This window comes from Panthera pardus, unplaced genomic scaffold (genome assembly GCF_024362965.1).
Source record: "Panthera pardus isolate Hobbes unplaced genomic scaffold, ASM2436296v1 HiC_scaffold_2, whole genome shotgun sequence".
Taxonomy (NCBI): domain Eukaryota; kingdom Metazoa; phylum Chordata; class Mammalia; order Carnivora; family Felidae; genus Panthera; species Panthera pardus.
Window position 1 is genome coordinate 71,587,929 of NW_026526765.1, and position 23,485 is coordinate 71,611,413.

Genomic DNA, 23,485 nt, shown 5'->3' on the forward strand with positions numbered 1-23,485 from the left:
AACATAGCGTGTCACAGGAACACTTAATAAGAGGCAGTGGGAGTAGAGGTGGGGAATGTATCAGGAGAATAGGGGGAGGTGTGAGGGGGATGGTGCAAGGATTAATTAGACAAGGAAGAAGAGACAGAAGAGTCCACGCTGAGGAAATAGCAAATGTAAACTCCCTATAGCAGATGGGAGCAAAGTATGGGAAGAAATGAATAAGACCAGCAAGGCTGACAGAGACCACAACGGGATCAGGAGTTTAAAATGAGGCGGCAACAGGGGCGCCTGGGTGGCGCAGTCGGTTGAGCGTCCGACTTCAGCCAGGTCACGATCTCGCGGTCCGTGAGTTCGAGCCCCGCGTCAGGCTCTGGGCTGATGGCTCGGAGCCTGGAGCCTGTTTCCGATTCTGTGTCTCCCTCTCTCTCTGCCCCTCCCCCGTTCATGCTCTGTCTCTCTCTGTCCCAAAAATAAATAAAAAAAAAAAAAAACGTTAAAAAAAAAAAAAAAAAAATGAGGCGGCAACAGCTCCTGGGTGTCTCAGTCAGTTAAATGTCTGACTCTTGATTATGGTTCAGGTCATGATCTCACAGTCATGATCTCATGGTCATGAGATCAAGCCCTGTGTTGGGCTCTATGCCAAGGGTTGAGCCTGCTTAATATTCTCTCTCTCTCCCTTTGCCCCTTGAACAAGTTCTCTCTCTTTCTGTCTCTAAGAAAAAAAACCAAACCAACACACAAACAAAAAACTGGGGCACCTGGGTGTCTCAGTCGATTGAGCATCCATCCAATTTCGGCCAGGTCATGATCTCATGGTTTGTGGGTTCGAGCCCCACGTCTAGTTCAATACTGACAGCTCACAGCCTGAAACCTGCTTCAGATTCTGTGTCTCCCTCTCTTTCTGCCTCTACCCCCCCCCCCACTCTCTCTCTCAAAAACAAATAAACATTAAAACAAAACAAAACAGAACTGAAGCTGCAGAGGTAGTGAGGCCAAGGTGAAGCCTTGTAAGTCAAGTTAAGAACCTTGAACTACAGGCTAAGTATAATTAGAGAGTCCAGAACAGTGGAGAAGCATGAGACTTGCATTTTAAAAGGTCACCCTACCCCTCTGAGAAGGGAATTGATAGGAGGCAGTGGAAACACAAGTAGGGCATCTTTAGGATTTCTAGACAAGAAAAGAGTAGAGCTTAGTGGGTGTGGGTGTGGCAGAGCATGGAAGTAGACCATCCTTCCAAGCTTGACTCTTATGCCTTTCCTTGTGACCCTATCCTTCCAGTCACCCTGGAGGTGATCCTGACTCTTCCTGCACTCAGTCTTTATTTTAACCTCACATATGGCACATGTTTATTCTACTTTGTCTTGGTTATTCCTTGTTTTATTTTCCCCATTGGGTTGGAAGCCTTATAGTAATTATATCTTTTTTTTTTTTTCCAAGGGACTTCCCCTTCCACAGATGCATGTGCCCAATGGATGTGACCCTTCCAGACTCATGTAGTGGAGACCCTGTTACCTCTCCTTGGACCTACATCTTGCTTATCTTTTTATCCTCTAAAAAAACCTAGCCTTAGGTATGATAGGTGCACAGTGAGTGTTCAGGTGGAGTCTATGCTTTTCTTCATGGACAGCTTTGTAAGCTGGTGTGACACCAACCCCAGAGGGAAAGCCAAGGGATTCCTTGGCAGGCCTGAGTGGTCTTTAGCCTCCATATCAGTTAAATTTTCTCTGCCTTGGGGCAGTGGGGTGGCTCAATTGGTTAAGGATCTGACTTTGGCTCAGGTCATGATCTCCTGGTGCATGAATTCAAACCCCATGTTGGGCTCTGTGTTGACAGCTCAGAGCCTGGAGCCTACTTCGGATTTTGTGTCTCCTCCTCTCTCTTTACCCCTCCCCTGCTCATGCTCTGTTTCTCTCTGTCAAAAATAAACAAACATTGAAAAGAGAATTTTTTTCTCTGCCTTCTCTGAGAAAACAGAGAAAGGGGAGGGGCTGTGGTAGGGAGAAGAGGAAAGAGAAGTTCTTTCAAGATCATATTTCAGAGTCATATTCTTCCCAGCTTCATGTTCTCCTGTGGTGTGCCTGCCTACGGAATTCTCACATACACAGGTTGTTTCATTTCAAGTGTTGTACAACAGGGGGAGAAAATTCTGGACTGTCAGGATGATAGGCTGAGGCAGATGAAGCTCCCTTATCTGGTGCTGAGTTAAATGTTCAGTTCCTTCTAGGAGGTTATTACTCACTCTCTGAGCTTCATGATACTGTCCCTCATGGTTAGGGGTCCTGTAGGCAATCTATTCACATTGTTCCTCTCCTCTCCTCCAAGGCTAAGGTACCTTCTTTAGCTCCTTCATGGTCTTTGGTAGAGCACAGTCCTTTCTTATTTGGATCCCAGATCTAGCCCTTTGGTGTCAGGTTGAAGTTCTGGTTTAAGCCGCCAGTTTCTTCAAAAATTAGAGTTCTGTGTTGGATTCTCCTTCCATCAATTCCATTTGCTTTAAGTTTCTTCTCTTTTGTATTCCTAGGGATATATATTAGCCATTCCCCCAAGTTCTGGGACTTCAGAACAGTTCATCATAATTTTTTTCCCTTTCCTCAACTGCTTTGTTAAAAGAAAGAAAAAGGAGGAGAAACATTAGCTTTCCTTAGCACCCTTCCTTTTTCCTCAGAGCCCACTTCTGATGCCCTCTACTATATTCCTTTTATAGGGCTCTGTAACAGATGATAATATGCTAAAAGAACTGTCTGTAAGACTCTGGGAAGTCCTTATTGTCTTCAATTAGAGTCTTTATTATTCTTAAGATCCCCACCCCCCAGGCACATTTAAACTTAGAAACCTTGCCTGAGATTACCCTTTATTCCATATTTATTTTCTGATGAGAGTGATATTTTTCTCTGGCTGATAGTTTTTCAGTCCAGAATTAGAAAATACTAGCATTAGAAGTAACCTTAGAGACCATCTAAATTCTTATCCACACTCTCATTCTATTGTTGAGAAATCCAAAGGCCTGGTGAGTCAAGCAGTTTGCCCTAAGTCATTTCATTATTTAGTACTAATGACTAGAATCTTTGTCTTCAAAGGCCTAATTCTCTACCCTGTGCTTTATAATTCCCTTCTTTAATGCTCTACAGAAAGTCATCCAGCACAACAAAGACAATGTGTACTCACAGGGCAGTGCATCATTCTCTCAATCCTTCACCAAATATTTATTGAACACTCATATTAGCATGACACTGTGCTCATACACAACTATTTCACATAAAGAGCCTGATTTAAATGTAAACGACATATGATTAATTTCATATATTTTAAGTTCTTTTCTTAGAAACTGAAGAAGTTAGAAACAAAAGAAAATTTTGTAAGTTCTATTACATACAGAGTGTCATTTTAGGAAAGACAAGGAGAATTCCATCTGTTTATTGTACTGAGTTATAGATTTCTTGTGTTTTATGTAAATGTTTTGGTAAAAGAAGACTAGTTTCAGTGTCTGTTAAAAAAAAATAGTGGAATTAAGGCCATTCTCAGAACAGTTACATGGTGGAGAAGAGCCTAGTAAAATTGAGATTTAGAAGGAGACTGCTAAAATGTTAGTTCTCCCTGAGAACTGTGATCAGGTTGTCTATTTGTTTAATTATTTTACAGGGAGCTTAGTACCATAGCTTGAAAAAAGTAGTTATCTGAGCATTGTCTGAAATTGCTCTTGACTTCATTGGAGGGAATATAGAAAGATGGACATCTTTCTCAGCATTCTCCTTATTAACTGCTCCCTTCAGATTTTGCTGTCTGTGGTCATTTTATATAGCAAGCATCGGAGACAATAACCAAGTTTGACAGTAATTGTAAAGGTGGAAGCAACTGTGCCCAAACCACAACCTAGGGTCAAAAGGACCTTCATCCTTCTGAAGATAAGAATCATGATATGATGCTGAAAGAGCGCTGGTGTGAAGTCAGAAGTCTGGGTGCTCTCTAGTTCCAGCTCTTTACCACCATGTGACACGGGCAGGCTACCTAACTTGGTGAACACTCTCCTCTGGAGTGTGGATGAAAACTCCTATCCTTCCATGACATGGTGTTGTTTTGAGGATCAACTAAGATCACTAATATAAAAGTGCTTTGAAAACTCAGAGACCTTTAGAAATATAAGACAGTTTTATTCCAAAACTCCAGAATTTTGACGACTGACAGAAATATTTGCCTTGAAAAAATTAATGTTTCCTTCTTTTGTGTGTAATGGGAGTCTGCATGCATATTTTACCCTGTTGAAGGGACTTGTTACCCTTCCTCTGAAACTGGCAGGAGACAGTCTCAGTGCTGGTGGAGAGCAGGCTTCTCTTATCCCTTCAAAGAACCGAGAACAAGACTGATATTTATTAGGGAGGTTTAATCCAATGGACTTGCTTGAGGTGGCAGCCATTGACTGCCACTAGTCATCTCCCATTCCCACAGTCATGAGAACACTTTGCAGACAACTGATGTGAGGTTCTGAGTTGTATTTGCAATGTTTCCAGGTGGCGGCTGAAAGCAAATATTTTTTGCCAAGTCTGTTGTATCATAGTAGAAAGGATTAAAAATCCCTTTGTGATACTGGATTGCAAAGAACATGCTTTTTCACATTCCATTGGTTCATTCAATGAAAATTCGTTGACTGGGCACCATGCTGGGTGCTAGAGATACAGGCCAGTGTGGTTGGGAAGTTGCCATGGAATAATTACATCACATAGCGATACAGTTCTGGGCTGAGGTAGTTAGAGTTGGAATATATCCTCCATACCTGTGTCCTCTTACCTGGCAATTTTATGTGTCCCAGAGAGTACAGCCACAAGATGGTGGAGACTCTGTTAGCCTGACCCCTGTAGAACACATTTTCCACCCCCACTCCACCCTGCTTCTGGTCAGCATCCAGCATTGTGAAGATAACAGAAGTGAGGACTAAACTTGGGGGTTGCCTGAGGTATCAGCAAACAGTTAATTATCTCAATACATTTATTTGGAAAATATATAATAAGCAAGATCTCTGTCCTCAATGAGCTTAAATTCTAGCTAGGGACACAATGGTCACACAATATAGAAACTCCTAACATGGGACAGCAGTTTTATTGTAAAGGACCTGCAATAATACACCAAATATAGTCTGAACAAATGATATCCTTGTACATATATATGCTACCCTTCTGTAAATGTAGGAGTTTTTGTGATTAATAAAATACAAAAGTATTTTGTATTTTAGTAAAAGTTACCAAATTCATTGTCCCTTTATCATTTTGTATTTTACTTTTGCCTGTGTGATTCTTTTATTACATGTCTCTCCTCACCAGAATGTAGGCTCCAGGAATCTGTATTTATACTCCATCAAGTCCCTGGGTACTCAAAGAACGTTTGTTAAATGTTGATTAACTATATTTTCTCAACCAACAGGTTGAGGAATTACAAATATCATGTGCTGCCCCTTGAAATTTTATAATGTTAAAAAGGTGCCCTCCTTTGGGTTGAGGTTGAGACTCTGAGGGTGGGTCAATAAATGAAAGATAAATAAGATACAGAAAAAAGACCTAGATAGAAGGGGCAGGGGACAAAGACATAAAACTAATGGGTCAGAGATAGTTAGCTATAGGATGTTATCTCTGCCTTCATCTCTCATTGTCTTGTATTGATCCATACTTTTTATATTTCCAAAAATTCTGACAAATATTGCCTCAGATGAGCACTACAATAACACACCAGGCGAGAAGTGGGGGTAGAATGGCTGCTGCGGTTCTTTTCTCTTAAGACTTTACAAAGCTGCTTATGCTTGGAAGAACAGAGCTGGCAAGGACTGAAGAGATGATCATACCCTACAAGCGTCATTTCGCACTGAGGACACAGAATTCCCCAATCACTGAGGTTCCTGTCCAAGGTCATACAGCTAGATGGTGGCAGAGGCAGGACCAGAATCTAGTCTGACTCATACTCCTTCCACCACACATTGCTGTCTCTTGGTCGGGGTTAGGTTCATCACCACTCAAACGTTTGATTTGGGAGGAAAATGTGATACAAGTTATGAATTAAGGAAGTATGGATTCTAATTTATAGTTTATGTCATTGGCCTTCTATTTTCACTCAGTCTTTTAACATATATGCTCCACAAAGCTAGCAACAGGTGAAGAGTCCGCCAAAAATACAACTTTGATTGTATTAAAGTTAACATTTATCTAATTCTATAGAAGATCATAATATTTAAATGGGTATGTATTTATTCTGTTAATTCATTGTAAATATGCTACTTGCCTTAATAAGAGTGAGTAAATCTGTTCTTTCTTCATCGTTTGGGCATTCTTTCTATACAATAACTCCTTTCTGAAGCCAATATCATTGCTAATTCTGCAGTAAAAAAGATAAAGACATAAAGCACAATGTTACAATAAATATCTGGCTAGCCACAGAGACACTATTTTAAAGGAAAATTGTCTCAAGACACTTTAATGCTTTCTATTGCTATGGTTGCAGAATTACTTGAGGGCACATTGCTAAGGGGACCTCTATTACATCTATTAGTGAGATTTATAAGAACACTAACAGGTAAATCCAAACCTAGCTCCATCAATAGTGATGCAGATTAATGTAATTCCTACTTTTCAACTCAGGGTTATAAATATTTAGGCAAGTTGTCTGTTATAATAAACACAGATCGTGCATGTTCTAAATATGTGTCCAAATATATGTTGCCATCATAACAAAAAGCAAACTATCACCCACAGAATAAATATTCTGATCTCAATGAAACCTATAACTTCTAGTGACATATGTGCTCTTATTGGTGAAGAAGTATACACTACCAACTAGATTTAAGGACAGGCAGTACAAATACTTTCCAAGAACCTTCAATGTCATTGACCCATAGTCTTTGTTATGACCTGAGTAGTACTTGTAAGACCATCTGCTGGGTTCAGAGGAGCATCCGTCATTTAGTGAATGTTCCAAGTCAGAATAATTAGGAGAATATATTATATTTTCCAGGTTTATTAAAGAACCAAGTTATTAATCATATGCTTTTAAGAATTTTAAAATTATGGAATAGCTTCTTTTTCCTTTCTCTATGGATTATTTTAAATATAATTTAAAAATCCCATTTTATGTTATTATTAAGATGTGATTCATGCTTGGGGTGCCTGGATGACTCAGTTGGTTAAGTGTCTGACTCTTGATCTTGGCTCAGGTCATGATCTGGTGGTTTGCGGGTTCGAGCCCGGTGTCGGGCTCTGCACTGACAGTGTGGAGCCTGCCTGTGATTCTCTCTTTCTGCCTCTCCTGCACACTCTTCATTCACTCTTTCTCTCAAAATAAATAAACTTAAAAAGAGAGAGAGGGAGAGAGACAGACAGAGAGAGAGAGAGATGTGATTCATGCTTGTTGAATGCTTTGGTCTGTGTTTTACCCCCAATAGCCCAATCTCACATGGCATTTTGATTTCAAAGATAGCCAGTGGTCTTGATGTTGTATGAACACACTCAAGAAAAGCCACGTTGGACTTGCAAATAAACACTCTTAAATACTCACTTGATCTGTGATCATTTTATGTGTGTTTGTATTTTTTTGTATGCACCATTAATTTCTTTTTATTTTATATATTTTAAATATCTTGTCTTTATCATCTCTTTCATGTTGCTTCTTAAAATGTCTTAGTTTATCTAGTTCTCCATCAAGGGTATCTTGCTTTAAAATCTAGCTAATATTATGTGTACATAATATTATGTGTACATAATATTATGTGTACTTTTACTCCAGAGGGTTTCCAACCCAGGAAAGGCATCTTTCTCTATTCATGACAATATTCCTTGCAATTCTAACCCACAAATATCTGCAAACCATATATTTATGAATTTTGCCAGACTACCTAAATGTTAGAAAGAGATATAAGGAAATGAAGGATAGCCAACTAGTTAAATCTTCTCTTACCCTTAGATTTTCCACACCTAATAATCACCACTATCAGTTTAAATAAATTTGACTACAAAATGGATAATAAAGAAGTTCTTTCTCCAGAGTTCTTTCAAAGTACGTCTTTTTAGTTTTAAAAATATATACATCGTGCAAAAACAGCAGCAGCAGTTCCAAACCAGAAAAAATTTTAGAAGAGGAATAATGAGATATAGTGAAAGAATCCCAAATCAGTACCAGCTGCTGAACAATTAGGTTCAACTGCTAACAGGTGTGTGGAAGAGCCCATGTACAATGTTACCTTCTGTCAATGTGCCTTCCAAAAGGACTTTTGGTTGTTAAATTCCCAGAGTATTTGGACTGTTTAGAACAAATGCTTTGTGTGCATATGTGTATGTGGTTATCCATCTAAGACAAAGCTTATTTTCTTTATAGACCTCTTTTTATATTGAATAGAAATCAAATATCTATATCATATAGGTCATGGAGTCATGGGGTAGGGAGCAGAGGGAGGGGTGGAATTCACAACCTGTGGTCCTTGGTTCTGCAGGTTTGCATGGAAGCCTTTTGGTATGAGAAATCCTTCAAAATATACGTAAAAAAATCTTTTGTGTTAATTCGTGGATGAGGTTTCAAAGCTTTCATCAATTTTCAAAAATGTGACTCCCCTTGTCCAGTTTAAACTGGTGGAATTAAAAATATAAGAACTTTTAATTAGCCCTGTCTTAGAATCTTGGCATATTACTTGACCTTTCTGAACACATATCTTCATTTATAAAATGGGGATAGTGTCACTCACCTTTTTTGCTTTCTGGTTACTTAAGGCAGTGTTTTTCCAACTTGTGTATGCATATTAACCACTTGGGAGCTTGTTAAAATGAATATTGTTTCAGTAGGTCTGGGGTGGCACATGAAATTCTGCATGGCCAAGAAACATCTAGATGATGTTGACGCTGTTGGTCTGCATACCACACTTTAAGCGATAAAGATTTCAAACACCACTTCTCAAATTTGACTGCACACTGGAATCACCTGGGAAGTTAAAAAAACAAATAAACAATGATATGTGGGCTTTACCTCCAAAGTTTCTGATTTAATTGCCATGGGGTGCGCCTGCGCCTCAGGACTTTTTTAAAGCTTCCCAGATGCTTTGAATGTGCATTGAAGTTTGAGAATCACTGACTTAAATCAGTGATTTACAGCGCCTGACTCATGTTACATGCTCCACAATCATTAGTTTCCTTAAGAGGGTCCTCAATTATTGGGGTAGGGTAATGAAAAATAAAACACTGACATATTCTTTTCAGTGGCATAAGAATTGAAAAGACTGCTAGTGACTGGGGAAGTTGAATCCAATTTTGCAGGAAATGGGCTCTGAGACCAGGGGTGTGGTTTCTTATCGTTTCTGTGTTTCTTACATTTAAACAATTGGGAGGAAAGGGATAATTATACTTTAACCTCACATATTTGTTGGGAAAATTAATGTTTATAAAATACTTTGAGACTCGTGGATGAAAGGGTATTCAAGACATTTAAAATATACAAAGGGAAAGAATGGATACTCTCTACAAATTTTCAGTAATTCGTCAAAACAAGGGTACAGAGTATTGGAGCAATAAAGGACAGTGGTGAAGGGGATGTTGACCTTGGCCGTGTTTTCTTTAGATATTTGGAGAAGCGACACACAAAAAGTTTATATTGGTTCATTTTACTGACCCTGATAATTTTTAAAGACTTTGTTTTCTAGTAGAAGCCTAAATTTCAACTCAAAATCTAGGTTCCTAAAGTCTTCTTATCCAGGCACAGGCTGTGGGGAGCCACCTTTGACTAAGCTGTTGTTATTACCATTCCTTGCCAGAAAGAACTCCCAGCCTTTCATAAGAGACCCTTTGGGAGTACTTTAAGCAAATGCTTTGAAATTTGTAAGTGTTGATCTCATTTATGAGTGTCCAAATTCCTTGAGAGTTAAGTTCTTTGTCATTACTATAAAACATCAAATATTTGGAAAGGCCATTTATTGAGGTGGGGTCCAACATGGTGTGTGTAAAAGGGAGTGAGCTCTTCTGTGCACCGGACTCAAGTTGATGGAATGTAAAGATAGGGATGCCAGGCCAGACATCTTCTATTCTCCCTCCAGATCAAGATTCCACTCTGCTTTACCCTGCTCTTATACCTGGAGGCTGACCTATGTGGGTTCGTGAGTGGTTCCCTTGCCTTCTGGCCTCAGGTTGGATTTGGTCAATGGGGTGTCCTGACAGAAGAGACACAGAGAGCAAGGAGAGAAAATTGGGAGCTATTATTCCTCTGACTCCATTTCTGATTATCCCCTTGGGCTGACTGAATTTCTTGACTAAAACTCACAGCTTCTGTCAAGGTGGCCTGGCCCTCTCTATAGGGCACTCTCCTTCTTGGTTCTAGTATCTTTCCCTTTACCTGCTCCTTGAGATCTATGAAGATCTAATAATAGCTGTAAATTAATGGACCCAGAGTACTGCACTATTCCTTACAGCTTCCCTTCATTCTGCCTATGACTTTGTAAACAGCCTTCTATTAAACCCTCTTTAGATTACTCTTATTTGCCACAAACAGAAATGCTGTGAGAGCAGGGATCTCTTCTCTCTCATTTGCTGTTGTATATTTATTGGTATTTCCTGAAGGAACAAATAAATATGTTTGAGCCTCTTCTTCATTGGCTGCATTTGTACACTTGACTTAAGGGTATTGATTAGTTAGTTATCAAGGGAGCAGCTCTGTGAGCAATAGTAGTCTCCCTGAAGTTAAATTTATCTAAGAATTAAGACCATATATAGAACTTCTCCATGTTCCTTTTATTTATACTTGTTTTTAAATTCTAAAAATTATATGGAGTGGGGCGCCTGTGTGGCTCAGTTGGTAAAGTGTAGGACTCTTGATTTTGGCTCAGGTCATGATCTCATGGTTTGTGAGACTGAGCTCTGTGTTGGGCTCTGCACTGATGGTGTGGAGCCTGTTTGTGATTCTCTCTCTCCTCTCTCTGCCCCTCTCCTCCTCTCTCTTTCTCTCTCTCTTAATCCTTAAAACAATTAAGGTATGTGGAGTTTTGAAATTCTCATGATTATAGGAATTGTGCTAAAACAAATACTTGTTTTTAACATTCCTCTCACACACTTACTTCAGTAGGTTACCCTCAGACACAAGCAGAACCTTCAACAAAATCTGCTACACAGCATCATTCAACTAAGCAGTGGGACCACATCTCTTAAACCCCATTTTTCTTAGTTGCCTCTTCAGCTTCTCCACTTCTTACTTTTTTTCTCCTTTAGCAATAAAAGTTTTATTTGCATTCTGAGATGATGATTGGCATGCTTCACTTACCCATCTTGAGATAAAGACAAGTCACATTTTCTTTGGTGCTCAAATTGAACCTCCATTTGTTTGAGTTAACCAGAAATTCTAATGTTTTCTAGTAACTCTCTTCTTAAATTTTTCTAAGGAGCAGGTTAAGCAAGTTTGTAAGTCAGGGCTCCTCCAAAGGAGCTTTGAGGCACACATAGGGTCAAGTATCTGTGGCTGCTGGATTTTGGAGAGCCCCCTCCCTGCTGTTGCTTGCCTCCTCTTAGCACCTCCTTGCTGTTGTCGCCACAAAAAGATTGGTTGTCCATTGCTGGAACCTGGTCTTAGGTAATTCTGTTCTAACATTTGAAGATAGCCCAGTATTATGAACTGGATTATGTGTGCCTGAATTCATCTGTTGAAGGCCTAATCCTCAGTTCCTCAGAATGTGATTATATTTGCAGAAAAGGCCTTTAAGTGGTATTTAAGGTAAAATGAGGTACGGGTGGGCCCTAAACCAATAACTGGTGTTCTTATATAAGAAGAGGAGATTGGGACACAGATGTGTACAAAGACTGTGTGAAGACAAAGAGAGAAGATGGCCATCTATAAGGCAAGGAGGGAGGCCCGAAAAGAAACCAACCCTGCTAATACCTTTATCTTGGACTTCTACCCACAAGAACTGTGAGGAAATACATTTCTGTTGTTTAAGCCACTCAGTGTTTGGCACTTGGTTATGGAAGCCCTAGAAAACTAATACATCCAGTATTTTTAAGCCCCCATGATCACAGCCAATTCACTAAGACTTAGATGGCCCTTGCAGGAATAAAATGTATACCAAGTTACTCCTTAGGCAGAGAACTCTAGAACCCAACTACTACGGACCAGCCACTTTAGTTCATGTAGGTGAATTTTATAAGGCACTCATAAGAGCTTTTAGCATTAGGCATCTGTTGTGCCTACTCCTGACATGGCCTTTGTCCTTGGGTGAGAACACAGGTCCACCAATGTTCAAAATACCAGTGGGACTAGAACTTAGATATGATCCCTTGAAGATGGGGACTTAATTCACCAACTAGTTTTTTTTTGTTTTTTTTTTTCCTGTTGCCATTACTAATATTGTTCAGCTTCTATTTCTTGGACTCTAGATCTCAAACAGAAATATGTTCTTTCTCCCCCAGCCTTGAGGCCTGCCCTATTTTCTGCTCTAGGGTTTATCATTAGCCATGATGACAGTGTGAGTGCATCCATGTTCTTCAGGGAAAACTCTCACTCATCAAAGTATGATTGTTTGATACCAGTGTAGTTCCTAAGGTATATACCTGTCATAGACTTTAAATTCCACATTTAAAGGTCCTTAAGGTCCACAGTGAAAAAGCATAAAATCCTGCATTTTGCCCTACTTTTAATCTGGGAAATCTAATCTAATAATTCCAACTTTTGAAACTGATGCTTTTAATGGGTCCCAGATACATTAATTAAGAAACATTCTTAGTTATTCTATCTTTGCACGCTACTTCTCTACCATGTACTTTCTTCTTATCCTATGGAATTTCTATCAGATGATTGTTTAGATTCTCAATTTATGCACCCTAGAAATTAACTGCTCTTTTTCTTGCATTGTCACATTCTGAGTGAACTCCTCAACAATGTCTTGTAATTTATTATTTTTTTGAAACTTTCTAGAGTATAACAAGACCATTGATTTTCTTGTTTTAATAACTATAATGTCCATTTCTAGGAATTTTTGTTTTATATTCATTTGTTCATTTTCATATCTTTTTTTAATCAAGGAGAATGTTCCTTATCTCTTTAAGGTTTCTAAAATATCTCTATTTTAAAATTGTTTTCAGATTGCTCTCTTATTTTAATTTGGTATTGAAATTTTCAATTGGTGATGTGGTTGGCTTCATTTTTTGTATTATTTTTTGCTATATGGTTTGCACCTTGGGTGTGCAGGCTAATCGTGAATGGGATTCTCACCCCCACCCCCACCCTCTTCTCTCTGGACATCCCTATCCCTGTCTAGTGATTGTGTGGGTGTGTCCAACCAGCTTTGTAGGAACCTGTTTCCTCTAGCTAAGACCCCAGGTCCATACAATGTAAGGGCTAGTACACATTCTGTGGCTGACTAATGGACAGCTTGACTTGGAGCCTGACTATGAGGCTGCGTTTGTGTCACTCTGCCTTCCTAGTCGTTGTATTATTTTGTGAGGGCTGTGATAAAAAAGAACTGCAGATAAGGTGGTTTAAACAACAGCAATTTATTTCCTCACAGTTCTAGAGGTTAGGATTCCAAAATCAAGTTATCAGCAGGGTTGGTTTCTTCTAAAGGCCTCTCCCCTTGGCTTGTAGACAGCCATCCTCACCAAATGTTTTCACATGGTCTTCCCTAGTGAGTGTGTCTGTGTCCTAATCTCTTCTTCTTATAAAGATAATAGTCATATTGGATTACAGTCTATCCCAATGATCTCATTTAAACTTAATTATCTTTTCAAAGACCCCATCTCCAATCATAGTATGAGGTACTGGGTGTTAGGCCTTCATCATATGAGTTTTGGGAGAACACACTCAGCCCAGAACAGGCAAGATCCTTTACATAAGCTGTAAGCTCAGAAAATATTAGGTTTCAGCTCTTTTCAGCTTCCTTTCATGGGCGTGGAAACCTATATTGGCTCTGTTTTCAAGCAAAGAGACAGACTTCAACCCCCACATCCAAATGGATTTAGTTTCATTATTCTGTGGGTACCAAAGTCCTGGTTGTCCCTGGCCTGTTTCTACATACAGAATCTACTGTGACTGCCACTTTTGCCCCACTGCCTTCTTTGTGCTTAGCTCATTTTGCTTTGTTTTGACCTTAGCTATAATTTTTTATCTTTCTCTTATTATATCTTATCTATCATTTTTGTAATTTTGGATTGTGGCAAAGAGTTGTCAAAGCATGACTTAATAGTATTATTATAATGGGGCACCTGGGTGGCTCAGTTGGTTAAGCATTTGACTCTTGATCTCGGCTGAGGTCATGATCTCATGGTTTGTGAGTTCGAACCCCACATCGGGCTCCATGCTGACAGTGTGGAGCCTGCTTGAGATTCCCTCTCTCTCTCTCTCTCTCTCTCTGCCGCTCCTGTGAGCACACACTCACTCTCTCTCTCTCTCTCAAAATAATTATATAAAAACTTAAAAAAATAGTACTATCATAATGGTTCTCAAAATTATTTTTTAAAGAGAAAAAATCTTTTTGAATCCAAACATTCACAGGAAATACAAATGTGACTATTTGATCAAGTCTGTAGTTATATGTATATTGAGATATTTCACCAAACCAACATGATTATTAATAAACATTAGAAGACTAACTTGAATCCAACAGTTTTCTTCCAGATATATATCCAGTTTGTCTACATAAACAGTAGTGCAATTTAAAATTTTCAAGCATAGCCCAATTTTAAAACATTGCATAATGTAGTCAGTTATTTTACAATTTGAACAACTGGGGCACAAGTCATTTTGGAAAGTTTGAATTATTTATGCTAATGGGGGGAACACTGACAAGGGTAATGCAAGAATGGTAAATTGCAAATAATTTATATTTTGTTCTGCTCTGTATTTCTGTACTCTATTTAATCCAGGTGTTTGATGTGTTGGGAGTTTATACCATTTCCATTCAAATGATGAAAACACACTCTGAATATCTGATTTGAAAAATTCCCCAGCTTCCTATCCTGTTTTATCATTTGCCAAAGTCTTTCTTGTTACTGATTCCATGCTCAAGAGAGATGCTGGATTGGTTCTGACTGATTCACAACATCTGGAGCTCACCTTATCTCTTTCTAAGCTCATCCATGGTCTGACTCACATCATCCTTAAGGAGCATATTGGAAGGTAATGATGTGTTTTGGCTTCCATGGTTTTATGCAATGTCTGACTCTAGGAGGAAAAGAGAGAAATGTTCTAAAATCCTGCAGAGGCTATATGTAAACTACTAAGTCAGTAGAACATAAAGCTTATTGTATCCTCTGTGAATAATCCACAAAGGGGCTAATTCATGTATAGATATGACTGCTAAATTGCTGAGAGTTTATTGTGATGCTTTTGACAAAGACTTTAAATTATTGTCAACCTGCTTCAGTTCACCTGCACAATGAAAGGAAAAAGACAAGTGAATAAAACCATACTCAGAATTACTATGATGACCACAAACATTATATAACATCTTGACATGATTTACCACTTTCTGATCACAAACCACTGACAGGCACCTTCTTGGACATAGAAGAATGACTCTACCTGACTCTCTCAAACAGTGCATAATCTTTGACCTTGATCTACAAAAATTTACCAATATAATGTATACTCTTACAAATACATATTGAGCTCTTATTATTTCTCAGAACTATTCTAGGCACTGAGATACAGTAAGTGATGAATAAAACCAGACTTCTGTCTGGGAGGTGCTCAGAGCTTGATGTTTATGTTTTCGAACTGAAATATGACCAATCATTTGGAACCATTAATAAAAAAAGCAACCTATACAATGCTTTTCTATAAAAATGCTTATTAAGTGCTTTCAGATCTGAATTTCTGAATTCTAGCTGAACTACTCTGATGTATATGTAGATGAGTTATGGTCAATTTTTCTGACAGAATTTTATGATTCTGATATTTTTCTGTAACACATAGGTCAAGTCAGTAATAGATATAATGATTGTGTAAGTTAGAGAATCAAAGAAATTACCCAGACAAGTTAGAAGAAAAAGATATAAGGAAAATCAGATCTCCTTACTCAAACTCAAGGGTCCATTACTCAGATTCACAGAAAATTATATAAATTTTCATTTTGCTTTATGCATATGGAAAAACCTGGGAGAAAAAATTGACAAGACAGAGGACAATGAGTTTTAAATTTTTCTAATGTAAATAACTACTTTTTAATAACCTTATTAGTTTTATTATTCAACACTATGCCAATAATTTACCATAGTAAATTTGTGCCATAAAAACAGTCCACGTGGACATTGGTTTCTGAAGTTAAAACTGTTCAGCCAAATTTAAGAATGGGCTGACCAAAGTTTGCATGGAAATTCTATGTGGTTCTGAAATTGTGTATGTGGATTTAGAATTTGACTTGCAATTAGTACTTTTTAGGATATTATGTATGTAAAAACTTGCTGAAAAATATCATATATAGCTTTGCAGACCATAAAGTTTCTCCAATTATTTGGAATTAAACCTTAACTCAATGTTACTCAAACTGATTTTTAACTCTTCTGCTTCAGAATCATTTGGCCAGATGCCTAGGTTCCACATCAGACTGAACCCTGGAATCTATATTTGAAATAAACTATCCTGATGATTCTAATGCATACTAAAGTTTAACCTCATCATTTCATAAGGCACTTATTTTTTGAAATTGTCTTCTGGCTTATATGTAACTTATATTGTTTTATTCATTAAAAATGTTAACTTCCATTTAGGCAATTGAAAAACATCAAAGAAAATGTTCATTATTGAAGGACTTTTTACATATTAAAGAACAGTTCACTTGTGAAAAAAGGCTGCCTAACCTCATCCATATTTTACCAATGCTGGCTAATTCTTATTTTCATTATTTTTTAAATGTTTATTTACGTTTGAGAGAGAAAGAGAGAGAGAGAGAGAGAGAGAGAGAGAGAGAGAGAGTGTGTGTGTGTGTGTGTATGTGTGTGTGAGAGAGAGAGGGGGAGGGGCAAAGAAAGAGGGAGACACAGAATCTGAAGCAGGCTCCAGGCTCTGAGCTGTCAGCACAGAGCCTGACTTGGGGCTTGAACCCAGGAGCCCCGTGATCATGACCTGAGCTGAAGTCAGACACTTAACCAACTGAGTCACCCAGGCACCCCAAGGTTGACTAATTCTAATAATTTAATTTGTAAAATATGACTTTCTAAACTAATATTAGAATTAACCTCTTAAAACATGGGAGTATTTTCCTTTGACTTGTGTAATAAAAGGGAAATGATCTTTAATATGTACATTTGACTAGAGTGATTAACGTTATAACTCATTTGTTTTTCAATTACATTCCTTTGTTACCCAAATAAATCTTGCAGCCTCAGTTGACACAATTTCCAAAGAATCAAATATTTTTTTAAAAAAGTATCCAGCCAACAGAGACAACTAAAGAATTCCAATGTCTACCTACTTCCTTCATAGTATTTTGAAGAGAATTTCTTAATTAGGTTTCTAAAAAGTCCTTCCTAAATTCTCCAGTTCTCTTGCTACCCTGAAGTTGTTACTGAACATCCCACATTACGAATTTGAAACCAACAAACATAATTATCTTCTCCTCCTTCCTGATTCTTTCTATTATTTACATAGATATAGTCTCTGCAAATATTCTTTTTCTCCTCACGTGTATATCATGATTATTGTCAGTCAGAAGATCTGAGGACCTGGCTGATAGATGCTCTCTATCACTTACTTCTAATACTTACTTCTAATGTGAATAAGAACTGACTGAAAATATGATTATACACCTGGAAGGTTTGATGGTGGTTTGAGATTTAAAAATTCCATTTCTATCAATATGCCCTTAATATTACTGTTATCAAGAGAAACTAGCTGTGTGAATTCTCTGAAATAAAAAATATATTTTTTAAATGTTTTTTAATGTTTATTTATTTTTGAGAGAGAGAGAGAGAGACAGACAGACTGTGAATGGGGGAGGGGTAGAGAGAGAGGGAGGCACAGAATCTGAAGCAGGCTCCAGGCTCAGAAGCTGACAGCACAGAGCCTGATGCGGGGCTCGAACCCACTAAACATGAGATCATGACCTGAGCCGAAGTTGGACGCCCAGCCAACTGAGCCACCCAGGGGCCCCAGAAAAACATTTTAACATTTGTAATTTTGGCACCTAGTAATATAAAATTTTGTGGTGTATAATTTCAAAATCTACTATGATATATGATGTGTAATTAAATATGAAATGCTACACAGTACGTATTCATTGTTGATTCCAGACCTCTGCAAAAATCTTTTCATGTTAATGTTGGTACTTTCACAGTTAAATGTGATCGAAGTACCATGAAACCATATATGGACTTCAGATTTTTGCCACAGGGAAATTTTTATTACATGCTTTGCCTTCAATTTACTTTAATAACATTTAATAATAAAATATTGCATTATGTAGCACCTTTTAGCCAAGGATCCCAAAGCACAATATAAACATTAATTCTTAAAACTTTCTAGAAGATTAGTAAGTATTTTTAAACTCATTAAAATTTTAATAAAAATATAAACACATGCTATAGCTGAAGCTAACATATTAAATGACTTAGTTTGCTAGAGAATAGAAGCTTTACAGTTTTAGCTCCTGGATTTTGAAATTCATTGTTTGTTAAAAATAAAACAAAAGGGTTTTTTTTCTTAGTACAATGTAATACATATTCATTGCAGAAAAATTTAGAAAGTACTTACAAAATATGAAAAAGAATTTAAAATTACCCACTCTACAACATAGAGGTAAGCACTCTTAATATTTGGTATACTGTCTACAAAACCTCTTTACATGCACATGTACAAATATACTTTTAACATCATATTATCATTAAACATATGTGTGCATTTTCCCACCTAATATTTATAGCATTTTCTAACATTTTGAAGTATTTTTGAATTTATGATTTTTCAATGACTACATAATAAACATTAGGCGAATACATAATGATTTATTCAACCATTCACATACCTTTGGATGTTTAGGCTATTCCAGGTTTCCAAGATTATCAGTAATCTGGTAAGGGCCATCCCTATGCAAAACATCTTTATCTTCCCCTCTGTTTATTTCTTTAGAGTATATTTTACAAGTGGAATTATTGTGTCAAATGGCATTAAAATAACCTTAGCTATTTATGTGTGTTAAGAATTCAGTTTCCAGAAAGATTTTACTCTTTTACTTAACTATTTGTTAAATCTTTTACTTACAAAGTTAAAACTGGGTTTAAAACTCATGATAATGGGCGCCTAGGTGGCTCAGTAGGTTCAGCATCTGACTCTTGATTTTGGCTCTGGTATAGTGAGATGGAGAGCCCTGTGTTGGGCTCGTATGGAGCCTGCTTGGGAATCTCTCTCTCTCTACTTCCCCCAGTTCGCATTCTCTCTCTCTCAAAAATAAATAAATAAATATTTAAAAATTAAAAAAAAAAAAGATCTCCTGATAAAATAATCTGAAGCTAAAGAAAAATAAGATAAAAGCACAATGATTAAGAGAGTTGGCTTTGGAGTCAGTCATTCTGAGGTTTGAATTTAACCTGTGTGGCTTCCGGCAAAATAATTAATTTTTAAGTCCAATTCTACATCTGTAAATTGGGGATTATAATGCCTATTTTATGGAGTTGCTATAAACTTTAAATAAAATGAGATATACAAAGCAATTAGAACAATTCTGGAAATTTCTCACTAGTTAAATGTCTCTTCTACTCCCATGGGTGTTAAAATTTACTTATATGCTGACAAATCATAACGATACAACCCCAGGTCACTGTTTTCTGAGTTGCATATCCAGTTCCCTACTTGACATCTTCATTTGAATGTCTCATAGGCACCCCAGTCATAAAACCTCTAAAACTCTAATATTTGATATATTTTTTCAAGTCTTACTTAATGCATATAGGCAAATGTATTTTGTTTTACAATATCAGGTCATTATGAACTGTATTTTCAGGGTTCTCCAAAGAAACAGAGAAATCTACGTCTATAGAGTGAGAGAGAGAGAGATTTTTAAAAATTGGTTCATGTGATTGTAGGGCTGCCTAGCCCAATATGTGCAGAGCAGTTTGGCAGCCTGGAGACACAGGGAAGAACCAAAGTTGTGGGTTGAGTCTGTTGGCAGAATTTCCTTTTCCTCAGAGCTCGCAGTCTCTTTCTCTTAAAGCCTTCAGTTAGATTAGATGAAAGACTCAATTACATTATAGAGGATAATCTGCTTTGTTCAAAGTCTTCTAATTTAAATGTAGGGAGATGATGGAGCATGAGGACCCTAAGCTCATCTCCTTCCATGGATACAACTAACATCCACATCAGAGTAAATAACCCAGAAAACAACCTGAATACTGGCAGAGCAGACTCTCCACAACCAAATGTAGAGAAGAAGCCACATCAAAGAGGGTAGGAAAGGTGGAGTTCTGACCCACCAGACTGTCTGCTGAAGGGAGGGATACCAGGGTCCTGGAGAGGGGAAAGAGACAGACTCTCATACCCTGGAACAGGAAACCCAGCATTTGGTTCTGAAACCAAAAGGGCATAATTTTGCAAGTTCTTACAATCTGTGGGGCTTAACACCTGGAACTTTAAAAATCAGCAGGCTCAGCTCTGAGAAAGCCAGGTGGGTGAAAGGAAACCACGTCCCTGCCCTTAAAGAGATAGCACAACAAGCAATCCAGAAGAGATACAGCATAGAAGCAGCAGTTTGAAAAATGTCCAATGTATATGGGAGGGAGATTTGTTTACTAATCTCAGTGCATGTGCTGGAGATCTTTGGGAGACTTCTCTAAGAACAAAAGAGCTGTCTGGAGCCATTTCCCTCCCCTGCCTCCCAGCCTAGAAGCATAGACACCTGTGGGAACAGTGCAGTGCCAACACTCTCTATCTGACTTACTAACAGGGAGCCCTGTGTTCACTGCCCATGTGTTCTCCTGTGGACACGCCCCCCTCCAAGATGCCTTTGGCCAGAGCCCATCTTGCATGGTGGCACAAGCCTGGCAATGTGTAAGCAGCCTGACAGGAGCCAGCACCACTTCAAAGTGATTTCTGCCCCAGGGAAAGGGGAAGATAACCACACACACCAATCTGATTGCAGTCCCAGCAGTGGGCTGGGGGCAGACATTTGGTTTGACTGCAGGCCCTATCGACCAACAAAAGCTTCTTAGGGGACAACACAAGGGAAGCACCCTCCAGTTTGGTGTTATCTCATCTCTGGCAAATGCCTGGTCTGACTCAACTCAAGCTCAAGGTGGCCCAAGACTGGCCCACTAACAACACAGGGACCAAACTGTCCAAAATAGGCAAAAAGAACCATTGCAGCCAATGGGACTGAAAGCAAAAGCATCTCAGTCACAACAGCAGAGCATACATAACACACAAAGGAGACATACCTGAAGCACCAGCTCCTGGTGAATAGGGGATATAGCACTGTAGGGCACTACCGGACCTCTTCTTCAAAAGGCCATTACTTTTAAGAGCAGGAGATGTAGCTGACTTTCCTAACATAAAGAAACAAACACAGAGAGTTAGACAAAATGAGGAGACAGAAGAATAAGTCCCAAATGAAAGAACAGGACAAAATCACAGCAAGGGAACTAAATGAAATGGAGATAAGTAATGTGTCTGATAGAAAATTTAAAGTAATGGTCATAAAGATACTCACTGAACTTGAGAAAAGAGTGGAGGACCTCAGTGAGACCTTTAACAAAGAGAGAACAAACATAAAAAAGAACCAATCAGACATGAAAAACTCAATGAATGAAATGAAAAATGAACTAAATGGAATAACTAGTAGACTAGAGGAAACAGAAGAATGGGTTAGTGACCTGGAGGAGAGAGTAATGGAAAACAGTCAAGCTGAACATGAGAAAGAAAAAAAAAAAAAAAAAAAGAAAAATGGAAATTGACTTAGGGACTCAGTAACACCATCAAGCATAATAACATTTGCATTATGGGGATGCCAGAAGGGGAAGACAAATGAGAAAATTTATTTGAAGAAACAATAGCTGAAAACATCCTGAATCTGGGGAAGGAAACAGATATCTAGATCCAGGATGCACAAAGAGCCCACAACAAAATCAACCCAAGGAGTTACACACCAAGACACAGTAACTAAAATGGCAGAAAGTAGTGATAAAGAGAGAATTTTAAAAGCGGCAAAATAAAACAGTTACATAAAAGAGAAACCCTGTAAGGATGACAGCTGATTTTTCAGCAGAAATTTTCAGGCCAGAAAGGAGTGGCATGATATATTTAAAGTGCTGAAAGAAAAACAAAACAACTTGTAGCCAAGATTACTCTATCCAGTAAGGCAATCATTCACAAAGAGATAAAGGGTTTCCAGACAAACAAAAGTTAAAGGCATTCATGACCACTAAACCAGCCCTACAAGACATGTTAAAGGGGACTCTTTGAATGGAAAGGAAAGATCATAAGCAGGAGTAAGAAAAGTAGGAAGCACAAAAGCAGTAAAATTAAGTATATCTATAAAATTCAGTCAAGGGATTCACAAAATAAAAGGATGTAAAGTATGACATCATATACCTAAAAGGTGGACAGGGAAAGGAATAAAGAATGGGTTCAACTTTAAGTGACCATCAACTTAATATGGACTGCTATATGCATTAGATATTGTATACAAACCTATTAAAACCTACCACAAATAAAAAACCAGTAACAGATATGCAAAAAATAAAAAGAAAGGAATCAAGTATACCACTAAAAAAAGCCATCAAATCATGAGAAAAGGGAGCAAGAGATGAGAGAACAGAGAACTACAAAAACAACCATAAAACAAGTAACAGAGTGGCAATAAGCACATACCTATCAGTAAGTATTTTGAATGGACTAAATGTTCCAATGAAAAGACACAGGATGACAGAATGGCTAAAAAGCAAGTCCCATCTATATGCTGCCTACAAGAGACTAATTTCAGACCAAAAGACACATGCAGATTGAAATTGAAGGGGTGGAAAAGCATTTATCATGCAAATGGAAGTGAAAAGAAAGCCAGGGTAGCAATGCTTATATTAGAAAAAAATAGACTTTAAAATAAAGACTGTAACAAGAGACAAAAAAAGACACTACATAATCATTAAGGGGACAATCCAAGAAGGAGAGATAACAATGTAAGAGTGTTTCAATATTCACAATATTCACAAATCAATCCATGTGACACATCACATCAACAAGAGAAAGGATAAAAACCATTTGGTCATTTCGATAGATGCAGAAAAACGTTTGACAAAATACAACACCCATTCATGATAAAAATTCTCAACAAAGTAGGTTTAGAGGAAACATACCTCAATATAATAAAGGCCATATATGAAAAACCCACAGCTAACATCACATTCAATGCTGAAAAACAGAGCTTTCTGCCTAATATCAGGAACAAGACAAGGATATGCACTCTCACCAGTTTTATTCAACATAGTACTGGAAGTCCTGGCCACCACACTCAGACAAGAAAATGAAATAACAGGCATCCAAATTGGTAAGGAAAAAGTAAAACTTTCACTATTTGCAGATGACACGA

At 37.9% G+C, this 23,485-nt stretch overlaps 1 long non-coding RNA gene across 1 annotated transcript in view; it reads right to left on the bottom strand.

Annotated features, from left to right (window-relative positions):
• Positions 1-6,241: 6,241 nt before the first annotated feature.
• The window catches only part of LOC109267428 (uncharacterized), a 45,514-nt gene continuing 28,270 nt past the window's right edge, over positions 6,242-23,485 (bottom strand). The window contains exons 2-4 of the long non-coding RNA XR_002080092.2: positions 21,339-21,446; positions 15,028-15,135; positions 6,242-6,336 (exon numbers count right to left, since the gene is read on the bottom strand). This is a non-coding gene — a long non-coding RNA (uncharacterized LOC109267428). The remainder of the gene's footprint in view (positions 6,337-15,027; positions 15,136-21,338; positions 21,447-23,485) is intronic.